Below are 14,859 nucleotides of genomic sequence, written 5' to 3'. Positions count from 1 at the left end.
TGCATACAGTTGATATACCTATGAACGCTTCCACACAGACATATCTGCCAATTGTTAAATTATGTTAAATTATACACTAAAAGGAAATGAAATATGACAAGGCCTTGGATGTTGTGTGACTATTTCTCTCCTCAGTGGCAGACGGGCTGCAGCCAAATACTGAGGAGTCTGGCACAGACTGCAGGAGGCTAGCCATTGGGCTGTAGGCACACACATGCACACACGCACGCACACACATGCTTCCCTCTTCCCATCAAGCATGACTGGCTACCGCTCTACTGCCTCTCAACTACTTATATCCATTCGTTTAATTTTGTTATCTTCATCCATGACACCTGTACAGTATGCCACTGACATACAGATTAACATTTTTAGTATTGAGAACTTACAGCAGTTTTACAGCATTTTACCAATTTACACATTTTTACTCATCTTGTTTTTTTCTTCACAAATTCATAAAGACCTTTAATGCAGGCTTGTAGCCGTGACATTCAGACTTGAATATGAAAATAAAGCATCTTTTGTTTGTTTTTTTGTTTTGTTTTTTTCATCTTGATTCCTAACAAGCTGCTGGAAACAAGTGCAAGTGTTTCATTATATGTGGTGGCATCTGTTCAGGATTAATTTGTTTTGTGTATGAGGGAGATTACCCATTAACCAGGCATGCATAAGCTCTCTCAATTCATCCAGGCCTTTCTGCAGTGCTTCAAAGCTCAAAAGCATTTTCTTTCCTTTCTTGCATGTGCAGTCGAGGAGCAGGACTGACAGCCCCTGTCACAAGGCCTTGACCTGAGCAGAGAAACAGACTGGTACCTCAGCAGACTCCATAGAGACAACTTGGATTAAATCAAGTGTAAGTCTATCCTTGTCAGATCAAAACTATCATAGTAGGGTACATGCAGGTGCCAGGATGAGTGACACATTAAGGTCAGAGACTAACAGGGTGAGTGGGTAGTGAGAAAAATGCAAAAAGATACCGACACAAAGACACACAGATAAAACACAGATAAACACCCACATGCATGCACATGAGCTCATGAGTGAAAACAAGTAAATAATCATAAGCACATAACAGATTATGCAGTATGTTCTGAAATAGGTACCTTCTTTTATTTTGTAAGGTTTCTGGGTGATTTCAGTATTTAACAGTAGGTGTGTTTCCTTGTAAATTAGCATACTGGTGTGTCTTTATAGGTGTGAAAATTTCAGAGTTTTTTTTTTCTCCCTCAGAATGATCAGCTCAGCAGTCAGAGAATGTGTGACTGCTAGCTGGGGTGTGATCACGCTGTGTTGTATTGTGGGGTATTTGACTGATGACCAGACTCCAGCTACGAAGCCGAGCTGAGCTACCATCTGATTGCCGGCCTGATTGGGTTTATGATTTAAAAAGCAGAACTGGGTGACAGACGGTAAAGCTCGGCCCAGATGTCCAGATCCCAGACACTCATTCTGCACCCCTGGGTCTCCAGAAGGCACTGGTTTAAGAGGGCACATGCATGCGCTTTCACTCATGCATGCACACACTGCTGTAGTAAAAATCTAGAGGAAAAAACAGAGTTTGTTTTGAGCTTTCTGTTTTTGAAAACTGTACTCTTGTCATCTTGACTCTCTACACAACACTAAATGGCTTTTGAATATTGAACATAATACACTTGGCTCTCAAGAGCAGATTATTGCAAAGTGCATACCGTGATAATCAAAAGTGAATTCAGATGCACAATCGTAGAGGCCAAACCTTCCATTTAAATATTCATGTTATACTTGATGGGAAGGTGATTTAATTAATTGTAACCATGCATGAATATTTCTCTTTCTCTTCATTTGCGTTTTTCCGCAAAGCAGAACATAATTGATTTAATTTCAAACACCCATGGGGAAGCAATGTTTTTTTAGTATTATTATTATTTTATTTTAACCAATGAATGAGCAGCCACTTTTTCAATAGCCACAGAATGGTGAGACTAGTCTACTCTTGCTGCTGTAAGAGCAGCCTAGCCCAGGGTCAAACTCTGATGAAGGCTAGTGAAATGCTTTGGATTTTAATATTTCACCTTTGTGAAGCTTTTTAAAAAAAAAATAATAATTCCTTTTGCTCAGTTTGATTCATACACATCACAGCAGCTGCAAGGCTGTTTGCCCTTCGGTATAACTGACTTGCGGGTTTCCTGTATTTTGATGATTCTACCTGATGAAACTATACTGACAAATTTAACCGAATTGAGTGGATCCTTGTAAAATGCTCAGCTTTGCTGGAGTGCAAAGCATGAAATGTTTCTCAATAGATAAAGCTTGCAGTTTGCTATGGAAAAAAAACACAGTATGAAATAAAGGCTTCTTTTCCACTGGGAAAACCCCATGAGCTCTAACAGGTCAAGTTTCCATTACAGCTAAAGGGCATTTTCTCAAAACCAACATTACAAGTTAAACTGTAGAAATCCTCTTACATGCACACACACATGCTTTTGTCTATAACACAGCTCTTTGTCTTCAATAACCCCTCTCAGACTAAGAAAGTGACGCAGTGATAATGATGATAATTGTAATAATGTGGCTGACAGGATGCTGCATGTGGAGAAAAAATGAACCAAGAAAACAGCTGTCATTTCCTGCAAACTAAACGTCTGTGCATTTTAAAGTATTAAATCTAGACTTATACTGGTTTTGTCACTGAATGCAGATGTCCATTGACAACCTTTATTTTAGCTAGCAGCTCATGAGCTGCCTGGGGAAGCGCTAGTCATGGCTCTGTTGCTATGCGACCACAAAAAACCTGTTTGAAGGGCATCTCTCCAGTTCAAATGTTTTTAACTTTGAGTGTTTAGAGCACAGAGCACCAAACACGCACAGCTCACTCTAAATTCCACTGTCAACAACAAAAGAACGAGAAGACATCACTTGAGAGTAAGATCTCTTTTCCTACCCTGCCTTCAATTTTCTCTTTTTTTGGAAAGGGTGGGAATGGCTTAAATATCTTACCTTCATGAGGCACAATCTGAAGAAAATAAATGGAGGTAGTAAGAGATAGCTCGCCACCCTTCCCCAGCCCACTTAACCTTTTAATTTAGCAGCAGGAATTAATGTGGTGGCCTGGGCGAGTATCACTTTAAGCAGACACTGCCTGGGTGCCCCAAAGGCAGGAAGAATGACAGTGGTACATGTGTATATGTTTCTTGTAATCTGTGTTTGAAAGAGAGAACGTGTTCATGAGCATTAAGCACTGTAGTAATGCAAACTGTTATTAACAGAGCCATCACATCCGTCCCACCTCGGGTGCTGTCACTCCTATTTTAGTGTGGTCAAGAAAAGACAGACTGGCAGCAGAGAGTGAGGTGAAGATTTCTAAGTTGGAAAGACACCATCATCACGACTGGCAAGGTGGGTGATGTAAGACAAGTGGTGAGTAATGATGCGCCCTGAATTCAGGTCAGTGCTCTTAGCTGAATTTTACGAAGGAAGCGAGGTAACGGGGAGACAGTGATGGAGTTGGAAGAATTCCTTTTTTGCCCTGAATCACAGCAGCAAAAAATATTTCAAGCTGTTGTTGTTTCAAAAGAAAAAAAACAACACAACTAAACACTTCACGATGTTGCCATGCTGCACACACTTATCTGTATTCCATTTAATCCACTCCTGTTCCCACGATAAGAGTGGCACTAGAGAGAGAGAAGCAGGAAAAAAAAAAGAAGCAATGCTCCCTGGCCTCTAGAATGACAGAATGGCACTTTTATGATGTCTCCCAGATTATTCCCGGAGATGGATGGGCTGAGTTGGAACACCAATTGATTAATCCATCGACTGACGGAATGTGCTGCGGCCGTCGCCCTGCTCAGCTGTTCTTTCCCTGGACAGAACATTCAGCCAGACATGCTGGAGAGGATGACTAATGAGTGGAGCTACTGCAGACACCGTTCATGTCTGTCTGTGCATGTGTGCTGTGACCAAGATGCTTGCTGGTGATAGACTAGATTGTCTTATAAAAGCAGGAGCAAAACCCAGCCTCAGGTTTAAGATGATCATCCACAGCGGTAAAGATTGGAAACAACTCCCATTTTCTCAATAAAGACTATATGGGGAAGCTATTGTGACAGTGAGTTTGCAGTGACAAAGCAGTGACAAATTGCTAGATATTTTACTGCCTACAAATCTGACCGCAACACTCTCTTCAAAGCAGTGCAATGCGTCATCTACCAGTGGCACAGTTTAAAAGAAACTGAGGTGTGTTTTTATCACCTTCACAATAGCCACCTGCGATGCAGTCTTGCAACACGACGTGTCAGTGACCATCATGTCAGAACTTACTCACCCTTGGCTTATGAAAGACATCTTCCAAACGTCAATTCCTTTTAAGGTGACTCTCTTCTTGCCTACCTCTGCAACTATGCATGATTAATCAGCACAAGATTGACCTCGTGTATAAAAGCAGCAATCATCAGCCATGATGCACTTTTCAAAGCATCAGATTGCATCGCAGCTGCTTCTGCCCTGACCTCAAAATCTTTACACTTTCCATATTTTTCAAGGACGAACTTGTGATAAATATGTGGATTAAGCTGAGTGAGAGATGTGAACTTACTTTTTATTTGTTTATAATAATTGTATGTAATTATATGAACATTGTCAGGGAAGTAGATTTGAAACATTTACCACAGTGCTTAAACCTGGTGTTATATATGGTGCATTTATTCAATTGAGTTGAATTATCCCTAGTAACAAACACACATTCATGTGTACATTAACCTTTGTTATTTCAAATGGAAATATGCGCCTCAGGCTATAGTAGGAGGTTAAATAAAATACACAGAATATTCTAACCGTAATTAATGAACGTAAAATAATATATAATAATGCCAAATTATATTGTTTTGCACTCTGAATCTGGTGCTATCTATCCATTATGTGGATGTTGTCCACCTCATCTTCTTATAAAGGCTTCTTTCATCTCCAGAATGAGATTCTTCATCTCCTATCTGGCCTTCAGACCTCCTGCATCGGACTGCTGATCTCAAATACAATAGGCAAGGGAGTAGATAACGGATCACTGAAACTTTTCCCTTTCTTGTTGAATGAAACCCCCGTGAGAGATTTTATACCCAGAGTAGATGAAAAATGTAGGGGTAGCTCCATTATTGATACAAGTCCCCAGCAGTGAAATAAATGAATGCTAATGGTGTCCTAAGCTGGGCTTTACAGAGATTAATCCGATTTGAGAAATGAACATTTTATTACATGGCACAAAGTACTAGCCCTGATCTGAACTGAGTCACAAGCTGAGGAGGGAAAAAAAATGACAAAGGGAGTGTGGGAAGGGAACATGGGTATACAGACTGTCGCTTTGCAAGACCCTGGCACCCCATTACAGTAGTGCCCTTTTCCAGCTGACAAGTTCATTAATTTTCTGACACAGCTTCTTGGAATGATTTTCAATAGATAAGTCAGACAACAATGGCTGGAAAAATTGGATATAAAATAGATGTCTATGGTAGCAACATCATCAGCTTAAGACTGGCTTTGTGTGAGCAGCAGGAAGTCCCTCTTGGTCTCTCTGCTGCACCTGCTCTAACACTGTTCCCCACTGCTTAGAAGGACTAATATGGACACACTGGGGATACAGCTGCTGTCACTTCAACGTAGTGGAATAAACAAACTCTGATCCACATCCATCTCCAAGAAAACCTCCACTGGGATTAAAGGGTTTGAGAAGTGTTAAATGGGGAGGAGGAATAGTCTTTCGACTTATTACTATGAATCACACTGCGGTTGCCAACAAACAACTGCAATCTTGGGAATATGTAGGGAGGATTTATCATGCTAAGGCCTATGACAGGGCAAAAACATAAAAATCAGCCATCTAATTTGTCTCCCCAAGGTGATGATGGAGGGCTCTTTCTTTCAGTGGATGAATAATGTCCGCCATGTTTCTCACTTTCACAGGTGAGAGATCCGATTCATCCTTTGTCTAAAGAGTGACAGCCACCTCTATTTATGCTTTTACCACCAACACTGGTTTATTACCAACATGACAGACATGTATTTTTAAGCTCACAAAAGCAGTGATATGAAAAATGTATATGATATTAAAGATTTGTGTGTTTGTGCTAACCTCTGTTCAGGGTGATGTTCATCCTAAAATGTATGTTTAATTCAGAGAAGCCAATGAGGGGATGTGGAGAGATAAAATTCATGGGTAGCCTTAATAATATATAATACAGCCACATATACTGTATGCATTTATGCATTTTACTCTATATAACTCTGCAACTCACTTTTTAACTTCTTGTATATAACAGGCATAAGCTCTCAAATGTGTCATCTGTTGCTTCAGTGCATACTGGGAGAAAAAGGATTATATTCAGCAGACTAGTGGCTTAGATTTTCGAGCCATGAACTACAACATCCATGCCTTCTCCAGCTGAGCAGAGGCAGACCGAAGACGACAGATTTTAATTTCAGCACCACGTAAGAAGGACAGCTCCCTCACAGGCTACCACAGAGGCGCCTTCTGTGTAAACCATGTGAAGAAGAAGAAAAAAAGAAAAAACAGACCCATGTCTGACGATTTCATGCAACAGAGATGCAGTTATTAAATTTTAAATTCTAGTACTAAATATTTTATATAAACACCATATTTTTTAGTAAAGCATGCACATACTTGTGCTAAATATGTCCGGTTTTTAGATATAAAATGTAGGTTGACCGCATGTAGATTGTAAGGCTGGATAGCTGGATAGATGGATTGCCCCTTTAGCATGTCACACTATGAAAAGGATAGCCACACATATGTCTTCACTTCCTTTTACACATATTCCTCTTCTCTGTTTTTAGAAAGGCTAAACTCTTTCTGTTGTATTTTTTTTACTGTTCATGACCACTATGCTTGATGCTCGCGCACTCAAACTCAAGGGCGCGCAGTGAAACGCAAGCAGACCCACACGAGCGCGCGCATCTTTTTCCTAATCTTTCAAAATCAGCGCGTGATTACACATCTTTCAGTCAGAGGCCGCAGTATCAGAGATGGTAAAGCCCGTGGAAATGCCGTGCTCTGATTTATTTTATATCACCACAGTCATCAAGACAAGAAACATAAATAAAACTACCACATTTGAACACAACAACAGAAAGAACAAGCTCCATGTGGGGAGTTGTGTTACAGGCACGAGTGAGACAATCAGACCAACATCTTTTTTTTTTTTTTAAACACTAACTTACTTGTTCACAAAGACACCGAGGTCTGCAGGGTCTCTGCTTTAGACGGAGAACGGTCCCTGTTCCGCTCCCTCCCCAAAAACTGCATCGAAAAAACATCCGCAATTCTCAGGCGATTTTGCAGAATCCGTGCTGATATTTTCTTGTCAGACACATTGTGTTCCCCACTCTCAAAACGACGTGGCATATAATCCACAAATCAGTCTGGATGACAATTAACTCTCACAGCGATGATGATCCGATATTTCCTCCGACATATATATATAAATATATATAAATATATAAATATATATATATATATATTTCAGGACGCACATAACACGGAGGCACCTACAAGTGCCATTGTTGAAACTACTCTCCCGATGCAAAGCGATGCCCACTGTGGTCCCAGATTTTCTCCAAATGATGAGTTAGACGAATGTAAAGTAAAAGTGTTCTTATTTTCTCTTGGGTCTAATTAAATGTTTAAAAAAGTGATCTCTCTACAGCATGTGAAACGCGGAGAACCTCGTGTGGTCAATTTCCAGGTAGATCCATCCTGAAGAGCCCGTTATTAGACTGTATGGCAGACCTGAATGTATCATCCATACATTGAGGGGACAGAGGTTGGGTTAGTTTACCGTCCCGATCTCTGTCGTTTTTAAACGTAACTTTTTTTTCTTTTTCAAGTCCGTATTACTTCTCAGTCATCAAGCCAGCTGGATCTGATTAGATTTCACCTCACAGCCCAGTGCGGATTTCAAGATGTTTATTTCTTTTTCCTCCCTCCTGGTTATGTCGATGAAAGAAGTCCCGCAGTTTAGTGACTCAATAGATATCCTACACACGAGAGAATTGATAAAGTTGCCGGGATCAAACAATATCTCTTTCTTCTCTTCAGGTGGCTCCGATCTCCATTCTCGAGAGGGAAAATGCCTTAATGTGGGATGCAACATCGAAAGAAGAAAAAAAGCATCCAGCAGGTATCCTCAAGAAACCTTTCAAAGCACCATCGGGGATTGAAGCAGCGGCTTGAAGTGTAGGGAGCCTTCCTTATATCACCAAAAAGCTAAATTCTTACATGATTTTCGCGCCGAGCCTTGGTTCGCCCTGTCTGGTCGGGAGTTATAGTTCACCAAAGGCAGTCATCACTTGTGCGCCCTCGTTCCATCTATGTATGCATTTCGCCTATTCAAGCCTCGCCTATCCATTGACACGCGTGGAGGGTAAGGAATTGTTTAGGGGGTTATTATCCAGTTCTGACCATCCAAGCCTCGTCTTCTTCTTCTCCTCTGACGACCGCAGTGTGTTTTAAGCTGCTTTAAATTTGATCACTAATGACATCGTTCCAATACGCGCACACGGGATGTATCCATCGGTGCGCTTTACTATACCTCAGTGCGCTCGGCATTTACATGCGCGAATAAAACGGCACCGCGCATCACTGACCAACACTGAATTGATTAACGCACGCGGGGGGCATCACGTAGGTTACCTCCCACTGACAAACTGTTCACTCCAAGTGAGACCGTTCCGACAGTCACTGCTGGTGGTTACGGCAGCCGCAGCACTGTAGCAGCGAGGGCAGCGAATACTGTTTCCCCCCTCTTTCTTTCAGTCTTCACATTTCTCTGTTTGAACTTCTAAAATATCTCCACTGCAGGGAGCCCATGCGCCGAATCACACATGATTTATTAATTCATTCATTGATTCTTGACCTTTGTCCTTCTTCTCCATTGGCCAGTTTTAATAGGGACAAGGAATTATTGTTTAAGCGCGCACCAATTTGTGTGCGCGAGTGTGCGTGTGCCTGAGAGAAAAAAAGAGAGAGGGGGGTTTAGATAGACAAGAGAGACAGGAAGAGAGAGAGAGAGAGAGAGAGAGAGAGAGAGAGAGAGGTTCCTCCCATGTGTCTCTTGCAAACGGGACACGACTGCCACCTACCGATGCCCCTCACCTGTGTGCTGTATGACAGTGTGATAGTGGCCTCAGGCTGATTGTCGCATAGGACTGCTCTCCCATGACAGCCTATGTTATGTATATATATATATAGAATATATTATATATTATATATGTATATATATATATATATAATATATATATATATATATATATATATATATATATATATATATATATATATATATACATGTACATCCATCATTTAAGGCTGTAGGATAGGCCTACAATATAAGCCTACATCAGGGTTTGTGGTGAGGAGAACGGTAACCACACAGTCGCACGATGGAATAAATATAAAGTGCATGAAAGGAGTTCTACTATGACAAGTTTGACAATCCAGAAAACAGTTTAATAATATAACAGTCATAATCTCTCTCAGGCTTCAGCACTTTAAACCCCATTTATAAACGCTGGCTCTGTGGTATGAATTATGAAATGCACGTTGCAGATTTTTTAGTATGGCGGCTGACACAGGAGACTACAGGTCTTCAGAGATTATTGCTTGTGAAATGCTTATCTCAGGAAACCCGCTGTACTGCACATATTATACTAAACTCAGTCATATTACACAAAAAAAAACAAAAAAAATCAGATAGCAGAGTGAGAACATGTTTCATTTTTCAAAGAGCATGCATGCATTTACACACCATGTGATAGAAGATGTGAGAAAACATTTGAATGCCAGACCAGGGATCTGTCCATCTCCCTGTCAACATCTGATCTCATTTCCCTCAGTGCTGAAGACGTTGCATCATTCATCTGTCTTTATAACTGTCGGCCTGCCTGTGGCATATGGTGGTAAAGAGCGCCGCTCTCTTGCTTTCCAGTCGAAGGAGACATCATTAAATAACTCAATCTCTTCACTCCATTCTTCTCACCTCACATTTTCCTTGACTCTGGTCAAGTGCAGGAGAATGAAACCTATTACAGTGCATATGCACTTTACTCTTTAAAATAGTGGCGCAGTGTTTTTGTATAATAGCATTTGAATCTACAGTATTTCCATTTGATTCACATGTAACTGCTGACGTCACGTCATGTTACTTTGTGACAGCCTTGCCTAATGGGTTTGATTTAAAGCTTTTTTATATTTCCATAAGCTTGAAGTCTTTAGACCTCTGGTGACCACTCCTTACTACTCTAAGTCTGATTTGCTATGTGGGAACCATCACTGGAGGCTATAACCTCTATCTTGATTTATATAGCTTTTGAGACAACGTGTTCTTTGCTGTTGGTAACACTTGCTTCCTCAGAGTGAAGCGTTTGGGATGCTCAGATGCCAGAATGCATTACCTTAAACACAATATTTATATGTTAATTGTAAAATCCATTATTCAGCATCTTCCCGGCTAACTTGACAGATGAATTTATGTTCTTACACATGTGAGCACAGGTCCTGAACGCTATTGAAACATCACAGTAAAGATCACTCACCCCTTGGAAAGCGTTAAAAGAGGCGTTGTGCTGCTGTTGTAAACAATGTAACCTTGTTCCTTGAAAGGTCAAGACACATACAAGACTCACAAGGCCAGTTATTTCTTGAGTGGCAAGGACGAGTAAAAAAAACAAAACTATTTAAGGCTATGCTGCAGTATAGATTATTGGTTATGCTTTCAGCACCCCTATAAAAATGAAGATAGCTTGACATTAACAATGTGAATTACAGACACACTGGTGATGTAGGCTTTAGGATGATCATTTCACTGCAACATGCTTTTTATCGTCACGTTACAGAGACCACCTTGAAAAAGCTGGTGTTTTGACAGAAGGGAGGAAAAAGCAGTGAAGTGCCATTCAGATACAGCTTAAGGCACACAGGTCTCTTCCTTGCCCTGAGAGTATTATGTTGTTAGGAACTGAATAATACATGCACTGGGATGCAATTAGATAATGCAATAATCATGTTGGGTATGCCATGCAGGTCTCATCCTGTGATCAAAAGGAATATACACAGTCTGCACAAAGCATATGTTTATCAAAATATAAGGAGTTAAGATTGCATAAGCAAAGAGCACCATGTAATGCAAGTTTCATTTGACAGTGATGCCATGTTGCGTGGGATATACAGTACATAAAATATAAAATCTGCGTACCACTCTGATCTACAAACATCAGATTTAACTGCTTTTCACACTCAAACAAATTTGTATCTAAGCAGTGGGGGGTTGTTATTCTCAGAATTCCATATTTATTTTGATACAACACACATTATAAAGCCCCTCCCTCTGTCTGATGTTCTTCATAAAAACATCTTAAATCTACCTGCTCAGAGACCGAGAGCGAGAAGAGGGTACTGCAGCACCTTCAGCTGCCCCTTTTAAAGGAAGCTCTGAATACATTAATAATGTGCGTTATTTATTTTGAGATATGGCATTCATTATTCATGATGTTGTTTTGGAGGGTATGCGACATCGCTACTGATATCCTGCAAAGCTCAGAGGCAACGAAATAATGTAGTCAGGTGTGTTGTAAGAGGTAAGATGGTGAAAGAAAGTTTGTGGGCCTGTGAATGTGTCGCACGCCATTCGTTTAAATTCTGCTCCATCAGTCTTAGTGCCACCTCAGGTTGTGGAGCGTAGGAAGCTTGTCTTAGTTTTGATATCCCTATTTGCTTTCAACTGTACTCTCCACAATCACATACTCCAACCACAAAAGAAGTTTTGCAAAGTCAATGACAGGAATTCCACAAACAACTCGTATGGCGACATCACTCATATTAAAACTAATAATCACAGACTTAATAATTAGGTCCATTAATGTGTTTTCCATCCTGTTTAATCTCCACTTTGATCCACACTAATCTCTAACTGTACTTCTTATCCAAATCCTCTATTAGCCCAAAGGGCTTGTGATCGAAAAATGAATTCTTAGTTTCCATCCTAGGCCATTTTTGGCACAGGTTCACATATCTGAGGTAAATTAAAATAATATAAAGCATCACCATAATAACACTCTCTAAGCTGCTTCAACTGCATAACTGATTTATTTCTTTGTTTATTTTATTAGTAGGTATCCCTAATGGCTTCTCTATTTTTCAACACAACCTCGGAGTGGCAAACCTGAATATCCATTAAAGAAAACTTCCAATAAGGAAGGCACATAGGCACAGAGAGTTCTCCTCTACTATGTCTGACTCTGAGAGGTCTGTTTATAATTGTAATGAGCCTTGGTTCAATACAACAGAAAGGACAGCAATTTCACTAAATAAATAGCTTGTATCATATCTCAAAATGATCACTCACCAGCAAATACAACAAAACAACTCAAATTCTCTTTTTGAATTACATTAAAAAAATATTAAATATATATTTGTACACTTGTAATCAATACATTTTCGCTAGGATCATTTCCGATTTCTAGTTTTGATGGATAATAAATATTATGAATAAATGAATGAATGAATAATTCATATGATGCCCAATATGTACTGTTTTGACCATCTTGATCCTGTGACCGCATTCCTCAAAAAAGAGAAAAAGAAGACATAAAGCAATTTGACCTCAAGAAGTCCCAAAGCTCATGGTTCGGATGATTTGACAGCGAAAATAAAAGCTTGATTCATGATTTTGGATGAGCCCCATTACTCAAAAAAAGAACATTTCAGAGGAAGTTCTGTGACTACAGATGAAATGTTGGAAGATTTATTGCCATTTGAAATGTTGCCAATGTTTGGCCATATGGTAAAATACAGTCCAAATATGGTCTGGCAAACTTTCAGGATTTTTTACACATTTATGTGAGTTTCGGTTGCTGAAATGCGTGGGCATTAAGACATTAGGTAGTCCTTTCATACTGCGATACTACTGCAACTTCTTTTGTGGGTCATGAGTCATGACTTAGTGCAAGAATCGGAATTTTGTGATGCAAAGATGATGTAGGCAGCTGAAATATGCTGTGTAAACTTTGATGGAGAAGGAGGCGATAGGGTAAAAATGATATTGGTGCTACAGAGAATGATGAAATATGGTTTAGTACAATTTAGGGTCCTAGAAAATTTCTTATCCGAAGGTGGATTGCCCTTGCAACTTTGTCTTACTTCAGTCTTTTTGCATCTGTAGGATGAATTCTCATGTTATGTAAATACATTTAAAGAAATGTGTGCAAAATATCACAAAATAAAACAATTTAAAAAGTTAAATTTATCAGGGGAAATTATGAAAGCAAAAAATGCAGCAATATATCCCCCAGGACATTTTCAAGTTCTAGGAGAGATGTAAAGCCTATCCGCTGAATCTCATAGGTGCAGGAGAGGAAGATCAATCCTCACACAAGTTCAGTCCTTTGGCCACAAACCTGAAGATGAAAGATGTGAACATATGCCAGAAGCTCCACATTCATAATGTAATGCATATTGCATAGAAACATCCTCCCATACTATTTACTGTAAATGAAGACAGTATTGAGCACTTGAGTGATTATCATGCTGAAGCCGGAGCTATCCCTAACACTTTTATTTCATGAATTAAGCTGGAATTTATTAGTCATTAGCAGTTTCCTCAATCATTCATTACACTTTTTATATCCCCCAATGAATATTTTTAATGTCCTCATCTCAAAAAGTAGAGCGCTCCCTGCACATTCATATATTGTTTCTTTTATATGCTGTTCATCTATCTGACAGTGTAAAATATCACATCCAAGTAGTTGTAGGAATGGATAACTGGCGAGAAAGCTGATTCCTGAAACATGTCAAGTTTACAAATGGATATCTCTCTTTTTTCATAGTGACAGGTGTATTTTTAGAAATAATCTAACCTCAATAATGTATTCTCTGTAGAAATGTTTTGCAACAAAAAACACTGGCTGTTTCCTGTGCAGGTGAACTAATTAATGCTTAATCATTAAAGACTTACTAAGTTTGCCACTGAGAAAATCTTGACCGGCAATCATGGGATAAAGCTTTAAGCATGACATAAACCTTGTAATCCTGTATCATAGCAGATTTAGACTTGATGTAACTTCAGTTTCAGCTTGTTTATCTCCTTGGCTGTGTCTCTGTTCATGCAAAACAAGCAGTGCTCCAGACAATGGCGTACCTATTCACATGTGAGGCAGGGAGCAGATTTGCAGCATCTGGATGTGACAGCTGATCCCTTCTCTGTCTAATCCTCTGTGTGGTTGTCTTTCTGCTGAGACACATAGGGGATCGAGTGGGCCATCCATTTACATTCTGCCTGACATAGGACAGATAAACAGAGGAAAACTGAGTAAATGGCCACATAATCAATTAGAATTATAAGAAACTGCTCATTTCATGGCTTGGATTTGCATTTCGTTAGCTGGTAAAAAAATATACTCCTCACATTTAGTGGGATGGAGGTTGATTAACTGTTAAATGACATGTCTCTTCAGGCTGGTCTTCCAAAAATGCCAAAATGTGTGGGAGCACAAGAGTTCACTATGAGTTATGGATAAAAAAAGAATATGATTTTTGCACTGGCTTCACTTTGGCTGTGTGATACAATTCATATATGTACTCAATGAACTACCAAAACACCACTGATCATGCAAATGTCTTTAAAAGGCATGACCTAACTTATAAATCATTTTATCTGCTGACAGCCACAGTAAAGTATCAATAGAATAAAATATCAACAGAAGAACAGCTGAGACTATGAATACCCTAATCTTCTTTGGGAAGCAAATTGCAACTTTAAAAAGGAGATAAAGAGTCCAGTCAGAGCTTTATTTGGCTACTGCAAGGTATCACCTTGA

General features: G+C 39.6%; 1 protein-coding gene across 2 annotated transcripts in view; it reads right to left on the bottom strand.

Annotated features, from left to right (window-relative positions):
• The window catches only part of lrrc4ca (leucine rich repeat containing 4C, genome duplicate a), a 137,069-nt gene that overhangs the window by 34,135 nt on the left and 88,075 nt on the right, over positions 1–14,859 (bottom strand). Inside the window, exon 1 of one of the 2 annotated variants that reach the window (XM_010747287.3) lies at positions 7,207–8,983. The exons of the other annotated variant lie outside the window; for it this stretch is intronic. The gene's annotated coding sequence lies outside the window, so the exon portion shown is untranslated. Of the gene's footprint in view, positions 1–7,206; positions 8,984–14,859 lie in introns of those variants that run through there. 2 annotated transcript variants of the gene reach the window in all.

Source organism: Larimichthys crocea, chromosome XXI (assembly GCF_000972845.2).
Source record: "Larimichthys crocea isolate SSNF chromosome XXI, L_crocea_2.0, whole genome shotgun sequence".
NCBI classification, from domain to species: Eukaryota; Metazoa; Chordata; class Actinopteri; family Sciaenidae; genus Larimichthys; species Larimichthys crocea.
Note: the sequence above shows the minus strand (reverse complement) of the source record. Positions and strands in the feature narration are given on the sequence as shown.